We start from the raw sequence: 14,509 nt of genomic DNA, 5'->3' as shown, positions 1-14,509 counted from the left end.
ATCCCAGTCACATAGAACTGCTTGAGGAGGCAATTTACTATGTGTTGAAGTCAAGAGTGTTCTGCTACAGACCAATGTAGTCTGCAGAATTCTTTACTATCTTTTAAAAATGAAAAAGATTTTCTGTAAAGATCTGTCTTTCTGGCTTTATCTCAGAAAATATGGCAACACTGTACTGCACACCCACCCAGCGGTGGAGGGTTACAGTGGAATGGGGAAGCCCTGTTGGGTGAAGTGGCTCTCTCTCCAATTTGCCATAGTTTCTGCACTCGTGTTTGCATCCTCAACATTGAGGCAAAGCATCATTTGCCATTTATCACTGATCTTGTGCTTTGTTTTATCCCCTAGTATTAGGAGAAAATTGTACCACATGTCTATAGATGAATCAAAGATGAGTCAATACTGCTTTGTATTTCAAGGTATGCTATATGGGGCCCACTTGACACTATCATTGTCCTGCTCCTGCAGACATCTGAGTTGGATCTCTGACTGAGCAGCTTAGCACTAGGGTCTGTGTTTAAGTTCTGGCTCCATCACTTATTAGCTGTGTGGTTTGGGGCAATTTACTTAAACATTCTCTGCCTTAGTTTTCACATCTATAAATCGAGGATGATTTATGGAAAGTGCTCAATACATCTCAGCAACATTATTGCCACCATTATTATTATTCTACTTTCCGCAAATCTAATGATAAGAATGACAGATCCATGAGGGACATGGTTTGGGGCAAGGTTTGGGGCAGGGGTCTTTTGGTGCCTATTAAGCCACATCTCCCTAGCTATCAGTTTTGCCACTTACTAGCTGTGGACTGGTCAAGTTATTTAACTTCACTATGGCTTCGTGTTGTCATATTTTAAAATGTTAGTGATAACAATATCATCATAATAATATCCACATCTTTGGTAATGATGTCTTATCTGAGATAACCATGTACTGAGCCAACCATGTACTGTGTGTAATGAATGTCTGTCTGCCACATAATAAGTACAAGTGAATGGTAGTTATTGTCATTGGCTGCCCTGCCTCTTGCCCAGGGGTCATCATCCAGTAGTTGTGAGGGCCCAGGGAGCCAGGTGACCCACCTGTATGTTTTATGTGTTACCTATGCATGGGCTTTTCAAAAATTGAGATATAATTCATATACCATAAAATTCACCCTCTTAAAGCATACAATCCAGTGGTTTTTCAGTATAGTCAGAAAGTTGTGCAGTCATTACCGCTAATTCCAGAATGTCTTCATCACCTCCAAAAGGAAACTCCATACCCATTAGCAGTTGTTCCCCATTCCACTTCCCTCAGCCCTCTACAACCACTAATCTATTTTCTATCTGTATGGATTTGCCTATTCTAGACATTCCATATAAATGGTATAAATTGAATCATATGATACATGGCTGGACATGGGCTTTTTTTTTTCCTGTGTGTTTTCCTGAGGAGTAAAGCTGCACCCTTTTCCAGAAAACAGATTTCTGCTGGGAACATGAAGGAGGCCCTAAGTAGGAAGTTTCAAGTAGGAAGACAGCATAGACCATGACTGACCTAAGAGGAACAAAACCAAACAGACTTAGATTCTAGGGGCCAATGTGAGTAAGTTAAGAATTTTGAGGAGCAGCAAACCATTAATATAAAGAAGCAACCAAGATAGATTCCCTTAAATTCTTTGCAGCCTGACCCTCAACACACTGTGAGAATCTCAAATGTCCACCTATGGACTGCCTACCTTAGATTTACCTCACAGCTGGCAAAAAAGACACATTCTGGGCTCTTCCTCAGGCTTACTGAATCAGAATCCCCAGGGTGGGGGTTGAGGAACCAGGAAAGATGGTTCTGCCAGGAAGTGGATTTGGAAATTGTTGAGTTACATCGAGCAAGCTTATATGACACAGATATGGATCTGTGTTTTGTTTCATCTTCAACAACACTGCTCTGTAACGTGGGTTCTTTTTCAGTGTACGTGTCTGATCTTCTTGGTAGAGTTTTTGCAACTAGGGCTTACTTTTCTTTGCCCATCTTAGCCCCCCTGCACAGTCTTGTACAAAGTAGGGGCTCAGCACATATTGGGAGATTGGTTACACAAGAGGCTTGAAGGCATCACTTGGATATTGCCAGGACCAAAGCCACTAAGGTCAACAGGTCTAAAAGGAGACCTTTCTGTCCCATTCTAAGCATTCTTTGTTTGAGATTTCAAGGCTGGTGTTTGTTTTCAGGGCTCTGACTTGTGACCCAGTGGTCAGGAACCCTTTGATGCATGGGTTCCAGAGGATGTCCCCAGAGCAGTCCCTTCATAGGGACCTCTCAGCCCTCTGTGCAGTGCTGGTAGGTAGAGGGGTGACCAAGTGTAGGGGTGGTTTCTATACCTGGAAGACCCCATGGAGCTTGTTAACATGTAGATACCTGTGCCTCAACCCGGACCCACTGAATCAAATTGCTGTCCAGGAAGGGGAAATTGCTACCCAGATACTACCCAAATACTACTCTAGAGTTTGAGGAATATGATCTTCTGCCTGTGTCTGGAGCATAGTGTGTTATGCTCATGGGGATTTACCTGGATAGGGCTGTGGACTGGGTCTTGGGAGACCTGGGCTCAGTCCTGGTCCTACCCTTTAGTTAGTCTCTACAGGACACTGTGCAAGCCACTCACCTTTCACTTTGCTTCTTTGTAAAGTGAAAGATTTGGACTAGGGTAGACACCAGCAATGCAGACATGATCACTCATATCTGTAGGAGGCTTCTCTATAAATCCAGTCATCGGTTCTAAAGGACCCAGCTCTTCTGTGTGCTCTGAGGACGGAATTGTCTTCTAAGACTGGGGTTAGCAGCTGTTTAGTATCATTGGAGGCCAAATTGCCTAAGCCCATGTTCGGAGGTTTGATGGTTGGTGTGGGATGGTGGTGACATAAACAAGAAGCATGGGAAGGCCCTGCTCTTTCCTTATTCACTTGTCCCTTCCTTCTCTGTCTCTATTTTTTTTTCATATTACAGTAACTAAGAGTTTTATGTACACAAGCTCCATTTATAAATTGCAGATACCTCGTGGGAGTGTGAAAGTCACCAATTGTTATTTTTTTCTTTCTTTCTTTCTTTTTTTGCACTGTCTTATGGTGCTGATAAAGTCAAATTAACCAGTTATTCGTACCCTAGTATGAAATACCCAATTCTAGCCATTGGAAGACTTTCTGTTTAGCTACTATCTGTTGCATTAAAGAAATTAGAGTGGGTGGATAATGGCATATGGATGCTGGGCTCCTGGTTCCTGAGGAAGGGGACAGAGGGGCCCCCCTAGGTAGGGATGGCAGCCGAAGACAGCCATTGATTTGGTGGTTTTGCCAGTACTCTGATAATGGCGCTATCATCATCACTTTTGATGTTTTTGGTAGAAATTCCCTAAACTAGTGATGCTTCATTTAAACCATCTTTGGGTGAGATTATTATCATCCTACCTGATTTTGTTAAAGACTCTGGGTATCAATCATATTGATTGCCCAGGGACTGGCTAAGGCTTTGGTTACTATGCTTCTACCTTTTCATGGGAGCTTAACTCTCAGTTTGCCCCCAGATATTGTTATTTATTGAACTGTCACTTAGGTCGCATAATTGCTGTACCATTCAGGTCAGTGCTGTGCAATATCGTGGGGGAAGAAGCAATTTCTTTGCTCTTGATTCTTTGTGCTCTCTCTCCTTTTCCCCTAGTATATCCCTTCCTAGCCCATGTATTCTACATGCTTTATGCATGCAGATTTACTTGCATTTACTTGTATTTAGTTGCAATTATAGTTTTTCCTTTTTCTTTGGTACAACAAAATTAACGAAGGAACAGAGAATCCTTAGGCATAATTTGTGTGTTCCTGTAGTCTCTGCCCCATTGTCTGGAAAACCACAGACTTCATTTAGATGCCAATGAATCCGTCATCAGGCTTTGAGTAAACCATGCATTTACCAAGATCCTTACTTGAGCAGTGATTTAGCTTTTTAATCTTTTGTTTATAATTTTACAGTTGCTGAGACAAAGGAAAACCCACTCCCTTGGAGGAGCATGACCTTTTCCTGTAATTCTTCCCACTGCTGTTGTTGAGCTCCTTGGACCATGGCTCCTGGACACCATCATCAAGAAGACTTTATGGATGGGCTGTCCACCCACTGAGAGAAGAGGAGCATCAGCTACAGTTTCTCTCTAGATTGCCTTCTTCATTTTGAGTAATGACTGTCAGCAGGGTCAGATTAAAGACAAAACAACTGGACAATTGCTTGGAGGACTAAACTATAAGGGCACTAACATATCAATAGTATGCTAACACATCCATGGAAAATATATTTACCAGCTCTTCTCTCAGGGAGGATTCTGTGTGGGGTTGGAAGTAATGATTTGTTAAATTCCTTAGGGGTAGAAAGTAGGGCATAATCAGAATATAGAGGAATAGGCTGTTTGACTTCAGGGTTTCTGTTTTTCTTACTAGGATATATAAAACAGGGACTCTAGCTAGATTGTTTATGACCACAGAGGGTAGGCTGAGCGCTCTCATGATCTTCCTGCTTGGTTCTTGCCCATACAGAGGTCAGCCTTTCCTCTAATAAAGATTGAACAAGTAGTGGTCTGAGGGAGACACCAACTCATTACCCTACATGTCTCTTCTCTGCACTCCAGGGCTTTGATAATAAAGACACTGGCAGACTATCTATCTTCCATTTCTATAATGTGAGCCCTTAGGGAGTCTTCGTTCACTTGGGGGTGAGGGTCATTGCTCACAGAGTAGTTCAAGTCAAATGGAACTTGAACTCTTTGCCTATGGGCCTGGTGGTCAGACTCTGTGTTGAGTTCATTAGATTATTGGAGACACAAGGTAGAGCTGGATGCTTCAAAAATATTTGGCTAAAGGATGACATTGCTGGTTATTTGTAGATAAAGCCATGATGGAACCTGCTTGGAATCATGAAATATGGAACTGGTGGTCATGTTTAAAAATACAACTAATAGTTAAGTACCTACTGGACACTGTAGAGACTTAGGGGCTAGACAGACATGGTTCCTGCCCCCATGGAGCTTACACTGTAGCTTCCCCTTAGGTATGAAGAACAGTGGCTACAACTAACAAATGGCCACAAAGATATAATTGAGCCAGTGTTCCGATTATTAGGGTAATTCCTATTTCCTTAATCATGCCTATTGACCATGTTCTATAAGCCTGCATTCTATAAATGGCCTATGACCATGGGCTGTTTCCCCCCAGCAAGTTGTACAAAGTTCTGTGGTACCAGGGAAAGGGCTTAAGGTTAGCAGGGCCTCTGGGGAAGGACATATGAAGTGACTTGGGTTAGGAAACAGGAAGGGATAGGATTCAAGAACAGCTATTGCTTCTGTTCTATATAGGAAACTGCAGCGTGAAAAATGCTGGGCTGGGAATTTTGAGACCTGGGTTTTAGTTTGTGTTCTAATACTAACAAGCTATGTGACTGTGGTTAAGTCATTTCACATTCCATTTGGATGCCTCTTGAGTGACTCCAGGCCTCTCCAGCTCTAAAACATTGAGATCAGGCCCTACGCTACAGCTGGCCAGTGTGTAGTTCTTCTGTTTCTATGCTGTTAGGTCAAATAGATCTTCAATAGTTACTTGATTGTTATTACTTTTTTCTGAAGTGGGTGTTTTATCAGTGTTTTAGGATACAGTGAGTCTGCTTCTCCCCTTTGGAGTTAGGAAGGTTGTAGGAATATACACTGTAGAGCATATGGGAGCTTTATCTCCTCCTTTTTCCCCCCCTACCTTTCTCCCTCTCCTTCCCTTCGTCACATTTCTATTGAGCATATGCCATTGCCGTGTACCAGGTGTGTGCTAGGTTTGGAGATACAAGGTAAACTTGAGACTTTCCCAGCCTCCAGGAGACAAAACCCTAATTTCTTTCATCTGCTGTCTTTCTCTTTGGAAAGAATCAACGATATCCCAGGGGAATGTGCCCATGTCCCAGGGTAACCAACTACAGACAGATGCCCCATTCTACTCAAGCAACTTTTAGAGTGCCTTGAGATACACATCAGATAATTATGCAGGGCCAGGCATGGTGGTGCACACTTGTAATCACAGCACTTTGGGAGGCCGAGGCAGCAGATTGCTTGAGCCCAGGAATTCAAGTGTAGCCTAGGGAACATGGCAAAACCCCAGCTCTACAAAAAAATACACAAATTAGCTGCGTGTGGTGGCCTATGACAGGAGGCTGAGATGGGAGGATTGCTTGAGCCTGTGAGGTCGAGGCTGCAGTGAGCCGAGATCATGCCATTGCACTCCAGCCTGGGTGACATAGGGAGACCCTGTCTTGAAAAAAAAAAAAAAAAAAGATAATTATTCAGCCCTAGAGTCATTGTGAAAAGATCTATCTTCAGATATAAGGAAGAAACAATCTTTTATTTCTTAGGATAAATCTGTAGAAGGACCTCCAGACAGTGAAGGCCACTGACTACTTTACACTCTGTAAGCCATCCCTCCCTGGTAGGAAGGACTATTTCCAATCTTACAGAGTACCTCTCAGCAAATAGACGTTTTCACATATACTGTGATTCATACATCCCTATGGCTGGTGACCTCTTTAAAAAGGAAAGGAAAAAGCCTAATCAAACAAAAAGATTCTTTTTTTTACAATATTACAATTGTAATTACAATAGTAATTCTTACCCTATTGTGAATCCTATATAAGCAAATTTGTATCTTTGTTTTTTCCCACATTAGCAGATCTATTTGATGTATATCTCTGAGTGCAGAAAATATTTTATGGAAAAATCAATATATGGAATTTCAAATTCAGAATTGCTGATACACACTATTTGGTTTCAGAATTTTATCCTAGGAAATAGTATTAGAGATTTCAATTTCTGGCTTAAATGGTAGAATTAATTACTCTTAACTCTTAATTTTACTTCTGAGTTGAGGTCAAGGAACAGGCAGACACCTCCAGTTAACGTCTATACCTCTCCATGGCCAAGAGTTTTAATTTTCTCGTCTTCAGTTTTGTAGATGTACATCATTACTAAATGGATTGATTAGTATTTTATCTCCTCTCCTTGTCCTTACTTTCCCTCTGGTAAATATGTTATAAACAGTGTAAGGCTCCTAAGATAGAGTAGCTGGTAGGACTTAGAAGAGAAACAAAGGGCACTGATAACTCACATAAATGGAAAATTGGCTCTGGAATAACTGACAACATATTCAAGTATTTTAGTGCAGTGTCATTCTCATTAAGAAGAAGAGAACCAGTAAATCTATGTGACTCTAAACATTCTAATGAAAAAAGGAATATTCTGCCAATTATCTCACATTTCTAAATATCTGGATATTGGCCATCATAAAGACAAAACATACAGATGATGGACTTGTCTTTCCACCTCTCATTTGCATGGTTTGGAGCATTGTACCTCCAGCCATTGACTCTAAGGCAATTTATATTTGCTTCCTCTTCCCTCTTGAGAGAAAACGAAAATCTTATTTTTCCAAGCAATTAAAACTCTTCTGCTTCAGCTAGGATGAAAGAATTAGGAGTTCTGTCTCTTTGTATCTAATTGCATGTTTCATCTTTCTTGTTTTAATGATTGACAGAAAACTAATAAACTGAGACATCTTTGAATCCAGGTTGAATGTACTCTCTTGGTGGCCCCATTGCTAATTTGTTTGACTATTTTGCAGGATTTCTTACTCTGTAATGGAAAGGTTTATTAAATATGAGGGGTGCAAAGCTTTCTGAATACTAATGAACTTATTTGCCAAAATTTAAATGTTCTTCTTGTCAGTGAATGTCTGTCTCTCTTAACAGGATCCAAATTGAATAATGAAGAAAATTAGACTCTATTGTACCCTCAGGAGAAATCGTGGTGAATCGTAATAGAATACAGAGGGGGAAAGGGGTCACAGTTTAGGAAAAAAGAGTAGATAATTTGGATTATTAAAAAAGGGATTAACTCAGGAAAACTCTGTTCTTTTCAAAGAAACGTACTCATAGTCATTCAATGAGCAGGATTTCCCACTGCACAAGCATCTATACCTTTGGCCAGTGTAGAATGAGAGTAAGGTCATAATCATATGGAGATGCATGCTAGGTTTCAGTAGTTACAATTTACTAATCTCATTCCCATATAAGGCCTTTATATGCCTGTAATGGAATGGGAAAATCAATAAGCTTTGAAAAGGAACACTATTCTTCAGAGAAGTTCAATGGGAGATAGTTGAGTTGGGGAAATTGCCCCAGTTCTTCCTTTAAGCATGAAATGAGGCTGTCCCTATGTATGTTTACTTCCATTGCCTTGGTGTTATCACTGATAAAGTCAGTGATCATGATGCCTTTGCCTTGGCAGCACCTGGGGGGCACTGAAGGAACCAAGTAGCTGTACTCGTGGCCAGGAAGGCAGGCTGCCAGAACTTCAGCAGCCACACAAGTGGCCAAACATGGTCAGGAACGAAAGTAGTGTGTGTATGGAGTGAAATGAAATGATGAGAGGAAAGTGAAGGATGATATAAAGATGGGGCTGTCCAAAGATGGGAGTTCATCCCTGTCCTGCACTTGAAATAGGAAGGAAAGAACTGGAGAAGGATTAGGTGAGGAAGGATCCTGAAATAGAGAAAATAAAGAGAAGACTGCATGCCTGCAGTGTTTGCTAAAATTAATTCGCCTGAGATTTCAGGAGGAGGAAAGAAAGATCAAGAGAAAGGGAAAACAGCCTCAAAGCCTGTGAAGGTTGAAAAACAAAATATAAACAAAAAATTTTTAAAGCTAAGATTATGCTCTTCTAAGAAAAGAGGCTGGACACTAACAGAAAGCTTGATGACAGCAGGATTTGTATTTAGCGGTTTATTTAGATCCCTAAGAAAAAAGGCTTATGTGACATAGATTCATAAGACACAAATGTGTCCTTGGCTGACCATACTAGGCTTCACTCCCAAAGGAGAAAAAGAATGGTTGGCGCATCTCAGATTAACACCAACCAACTGTGCAATATTTCATTTTAGAAAGCGTTTCCTTGTATTATCCATGATTAAATAAAAAGAGACCTAGTGTATTTGATTGCTTCTGTGGCAAGGCTTGAGAATTACAAACCTAGGTTTCCCTCTGGGAATGATCATTGGATTTTTAAAATTAAGTAAGTGGAAGGAGATTAAGATTTATTTCCATCATTTCAAATCATGATCTGCACCTTTGGAAACAAAAAGGAAGTTGGAAAATGGGAAGGTGAGGTAGGTGTGCAAGAATGGGGAGAGAGATGCTGCAAGCCAAATAAGACTGTACAATTTCTGAGAAAATTAAATGAACAATAGAGTTTGAAGGATAAGTGGGTAATGAGGAATATGAGATAATAAGATATTAAAAAATAGCAAATTACTTGGGAAAGTGAGGATGAATGATGGTAGATAGTTAAGGGATTTGGGATGGCAAGGAAGGGAAGAGATGACTAGGGTGGGAAACAAAACATGATTAATGGCTGTAAAAGGGCAAGTTTGGACTCTCGATGGCATATCTTCCCAAACTTTGGAGAATGTGCAGAACTTAGTAATAAAGAAGGAAAAGATTGAAAGAGTTCATGGTTAACATGAAATTGTGAGGACAACAGAGGAAGCAATAAATGTCATTAGTCCTCAGGAATGAAAGCATTTCTAGAGAAATGTACTAGTCTATGTTCTTCATTTATGAGCAGAATAGTTTTCATCTACTTTTTAATAAAAGGTTAATGTATAAAATGAATGCTATTAAAGGAAAGAAAAGCTAAGCATTATCAGGAAAGTTGAAGAAAAGATTGCACCTAGAACAACTGAAGTAAACCAGAAAACCTGTTTTACAGCCTTTTCTATAAAATTTTGAAATTCATCATCTTAATGAAAGAACTGGAAATAGTTTTTCCAAATAGAAATGGGTAATGATAAGGGAGGAAGTTTTAACAGTTAGAAATATTTTAGAATGCAGTCTTTTACATTTTTTCCCCATAAAAATGAGAGGAAGCTAAAAAACTTATGGGTATAGCTTTAAATACTTTGGATAAGAAGATTTATAGCAATGTAAGGTTATTGTTAGTAGTAGAAATAACATTAATTTTTAAAAAATATTAGTATTTGGAGCAGGACTAAATACCAGTGATCATCCTTTTTGGTTTCTTGTGTTTGTGTAGGAGATTCCATTCAGACAGACAGTACCAGACCTCCTTCGGAGGGAAGCTGATAAAGTAATTTAGGTGGAAAGGTTTAATGAGATAATGATGCTAAGGCCAGTTAACATCTAATAAGAACATAATCATGAGGGATGATATTGTTGCTTATTAATTATAATGATGCAGAGGAAAGAGACAAGGTGGCACTCATTTAGCAGAGAGTACTCAGGAGTAAGACCGTTATCCCAAAGGGGAAGTGTTGCAGTCAGAGTTAGAAGTAGGTCAACATTTAGCAGAGTTTGAAATTTATGGCCATTGGGTTATACTAGCAACCACAGAACTGAAGGCCAGGCAGGAGGTAACAGATGCCTTTCTGATGGTGGCCAGGGATGGAGTGGAGACTGCTGTGGTTGCTGGGCCATGCACGGAGGCAGACTCCAGGGTGAGTTTTGGGAGCTGTCTGCTTGCCTTAGATTCCACAGTGGTCATTCGTGGGCAGACAGGCAGGTGTCCAGAACTGGACTGGATGTGCTTCCAGTTCTGTGACCTTCCCCTCCACTCCACTGGGTCGGGTGAGTCAGACCCAAGGATAGCTATTCAGTCAGTGTTGGCACCCAGCTTTGTTGAGGGAGCCCAGAAGATCCTTTGGTCCTGTTTTTAGAGGCGCAGACCTAACTGTTATCAGTTGAATTGCATTTATGATTCCTTGGTGTTAGTCACTAACCACATTCCGCTTCCTGAATTCATTGCGGGTCTGGTCACCTCCATGTTTGCCTAGGATGGCAGAATTGTAGTATAAATTTATTGCAGATACACTAATGTCCATATTAGTCAGGTGGGCAGGAATAAAGAATTCAAGGAAGAAACAGCCATGTGAAAAAAACATGGAGCTTTTGGAAATCTTGTGACTCCTCAAGGGAGGCATAGAAGCTTGAAACAGAGGACTAGCCTGGGGAAGTTAATTTGGGGCTGGGTAAGGAATATAAAAACTCTACTCCTTATTCAGCACCTTTTCCCAATATGGGTCTCTCTCTGAGTCCTGGATCCTAGGCTATTGCTGACTCCTTTCTTGGGTCTTTGGATGCCACCTCTGCAATGATAGGGAGGGGTTTTCTATACCTTCTTGTATAGTTAATTTTATTAGCTGGATGAGGATCACTTCACAGGATTTTTCTTGTCCTATATAATGACCCCTGAAATAGAAAGGAAATAATATTCACATCATTAGCTTTTTAAAGCAAGTATATTTTATCTTATTAAATGTGTGGTTTTAGAGAGGCAAGAAGTGACAAGAAGATGCTAGACTGGAAGATGGAAGATTCAGCTCTAGTCCTGACTCATGCCTATCAGCCCTATCACCTTGGACAAGTCTCATGCCTTTCAGAGCCTCAGTTTCTACATTCATAAAATGAGGGGTTATTGAGGGTAAACTTTATGATTAAAGAGCCATGTCCAGCTTTAAAATTATGTATTTATGCATATATGTTTTTACAGATCCTACATCTATTAAACTGTTATGGGAGAATTAATTGATAAACCCATATGAGAGCAGATATTTCCTTAAATCTGTAGTTCAAAGTGGACAGTTAAGGTCAGAGTCACCAAGGAACCAATGCCGTAACTATTGAGTACTAACTATGTGGCAGGTGCTTCACAGATGAGGAAATGAAGATTTTCCAAAGTTTAAATAAATAGTTCAAGATCATATAGTCAATAAGGAGTAAAGCCAATGCTCAAACCCAGGCATCCCTGAAACTGAAACTCATGACCTTCATCACCACTGTGTGCATGTCCCCCTTTTTTAGAACCCAAATGCTTATGTCCTATCACTTATGGCACCAGCCACCGGAAGTTTTCTTCAGTCATTATGGTTCTCAACTGGGATGCGGGGAGGGAGCAAGACAAGGAGTAGTTTGAAAACTCTTCCCAGTTGATTCTGATACACACATGTCTCTGCCTCTAAATTCAGCTGCTCTCTTTAAGACATAACTTGGCCAGAGTCATTCTAACATTATTACCCGAGAGGATCTTACTTGAGAATTTTCTGCTATGTGCAGGTTCATGTTTCTGTTTTTTCCTGCATGTCTTCAGAGCAGGTAGAGACATTGAACACAATTATTCCTCTTCCAAATGGGGAAGTGAAGCAAAGAGAATTGAATGATTCAATTTTACTCACCTACCCAGTGGTCACAGAACTGACATCTTCCATGCCTAAGACTAGCCGCCACAAGACATTGTCTTTCTAGCCAATTCAGTTAATAATGTATTTTATATAGAAGGAAAATTTCACTATTGTTTTTTGTTTTGGAGTTTTCCCAGTAAATGGATCATTTTAGTGACATTAGTTTTTTTTTTTTTTTTCCTTTGAGATAGTCTTAGTTTGTCACCCAGGCTGGAGTGCAGTGGTGTGATCTCCATTCACTGCAAACTTCGCCTCCCTGGTTCAAGTGATTCTGTTGCCTCAGCTTCCCAAATAGCTGGGATTACAGCTTCCTGCCACCACTCCTGGCTAATTTTTGTATTTTTAGTAGAGATGGCGTTTCACCATGTTGGCCAGGCTAGTCTGGAACTCCTGACCTCAAGTGATTCGCCTACCTCGGCCTCCCAAAGTGCTGGGATTACAGGTGTGAGCCATCGTGCCTGGCCTCATTTGGTCTTAATTCACAATTCTTTACAGTCTCAAATGATTTCTTTTGGTCTTTTTTTTAAATTTTGCTTTTTTTTCTTTCTTCTTGTTGAATAAGTTCTTCATTATTGCTCAGTTTGGTTGCATTGAGCTCATTGTGAAAAATTAGAAACATTCAGATACAGGATTTAATTAAATAAAGACAATAGAGTGCAGTATTATATTGCCATTTAAAAGAATGAGGCAGCTTTATCTATGGAATGGTATCCACGATATACAGTTAAAATTTAAAAAGCAAAGCACGGAACAATGTGTATGGTGTGCTACCATTTGTATAAATACATACATATATGTTTCTATGCATTGCCTAACTGAGGAAGGACATTTAAGGAACTGGTAATAGTGGTTGTCTCTGGGGAGAAACTGACTGACTCAGAAATTGGAAGACTATCTCTGTTGTCCCTTTTATATAGTGTATCATGTTCATGTATTGCCTATTCATTTTTTTAATAAAGAAGAAAGTAGAGCTATCTTTACTGAGATGGAAAAATACAAAAGACATATTGTTAGGTATAAAAAGCAAGGTGCGGAATAGTGTAAATAGTATATGATATTTTTGTAATATAATTATACATACATACATATATGCATGGATATACACACACATATACACATCTATAAGGAGATGCACCAAATTGTTAACAGTGGTTCCCCCTAGGGAAAAAGAAAGTGTGTGTGTGTGCACGTGTGTGTATGTGCACATGCGTGTGTGCACACATACTTTCCGTTTTTTATCCTATGTACTTCTATATTGTCTGATTTTGTTTTACACAAGGCACATAGCAATTTATAATAAATAACTCATACATCTCAAACCCAAATAATTGCACTTGATTTCTGTACACCTATCAACAAAATTCTCCAGCATTTCTGTCTAGCTTTATTTTGCTGTTTGCTATATCTCATGGATTCATTTCAGATCTCTTCTTTGACCTTTTCTCTGAAGCTTTGTGAAGTTTCTATTCCTTTATCTTTACTCTCATGCATTCACCTTTATCAATAGGGCCCAGCTAAGGTCATGACCATGGAAATCATGGTAATACTACTGGTAGTTCCTCTCTCAGCCGCTTTCCTTTTTAATTAATCAAGAATAATGCAACTAAAATCCTCCTGATTCCTACTTTACACACTTCAACTTGGTTAAATAAAACTCCTGACCTATTTCAGGAAGATTTATTTGCTTTCTGGATGATTCCTATCTACAAATAAGTTGTATTTCCAGTCTCAAAGAACAAAATCCAAGAGAACTTCCTCAACTCCACATCCCCTTCACATACCACACCATTTCTCTGTTTTCCTTTACAGCAATTCCCCTTGACAACGTTGACTCTACTTTTGTAAAGATACTTTCTCCCCTCCCATTCATCCTTAAACCTATTCCTCTCAGGCTTTCAGCCCTAACCGCTGTCTCTGAACTCTTGTGTTGAGGTCATTTATGGTACTTACTTGCTGAATCCAGTGGCCAGTTTTCAGTCTCCATCTTTACCTCCCAACTTGTTGGTCACAGCCAATCACTTTCTCCTTGCAATACTTTTTTTTGGTCTTCTGGACACCTCTCTTTCTTGGATCTTCTGCCTCACAGACTACTCCTGAGTTTCTTCTTTATCCTCTTTCACCTTGAAAAGTGGGGACTGCTCAGTTCTCGAGCCACCTGCCTTCTTTATTCAAACCCATTCTCTCAGTGAGCTCATCTAGCCTTTGGCTTTGAATAC

General features: G+C 40.0%; 1 long non-coding RNA gene across 3 annotated transcripts in view; it reads left to right on the top strand.

Annotated features, from left to right (window-relative positions):
* LOC104007329 (uncharacterized) overlaps positions 1–7,753 on the top strand; it is a 46,921-nt gene extending 39,168 nt beyond the window's left edge. For all 3 annotated transcript variants that reach the window (XR_008549041.2, XR_010158909.1, XR_681526.4), the window contains exon 3: positions 3,996–7,753. This is a non-coding gene — a long non-coding RNA (uncharacterized LOC104007329). The remainder of the gene's footprint in view (positions 1–3,995) is intronic.
* Positions 7,754–14,509: the final 6,756 nt, after the last annotated feature.

The sequence above is a fragment of the Pan troglodytes genome, chromosome 6, assembly GCF_028858775.2.
Source record: "Pan troglodytes isolate AG18354 chromosome 6, NHGRI_mPanTro3-v2.0_pri, whole genome shotgun sequence".
Lineage (NCBI taxonomy): Eukaryota > Metazoa > Chordata > Mammalia > Primates > Hominidae > Pan > Pan troglodytes.
This window is presented reverse-complemented; position numbering and strand designations above follow the sequence as displayed.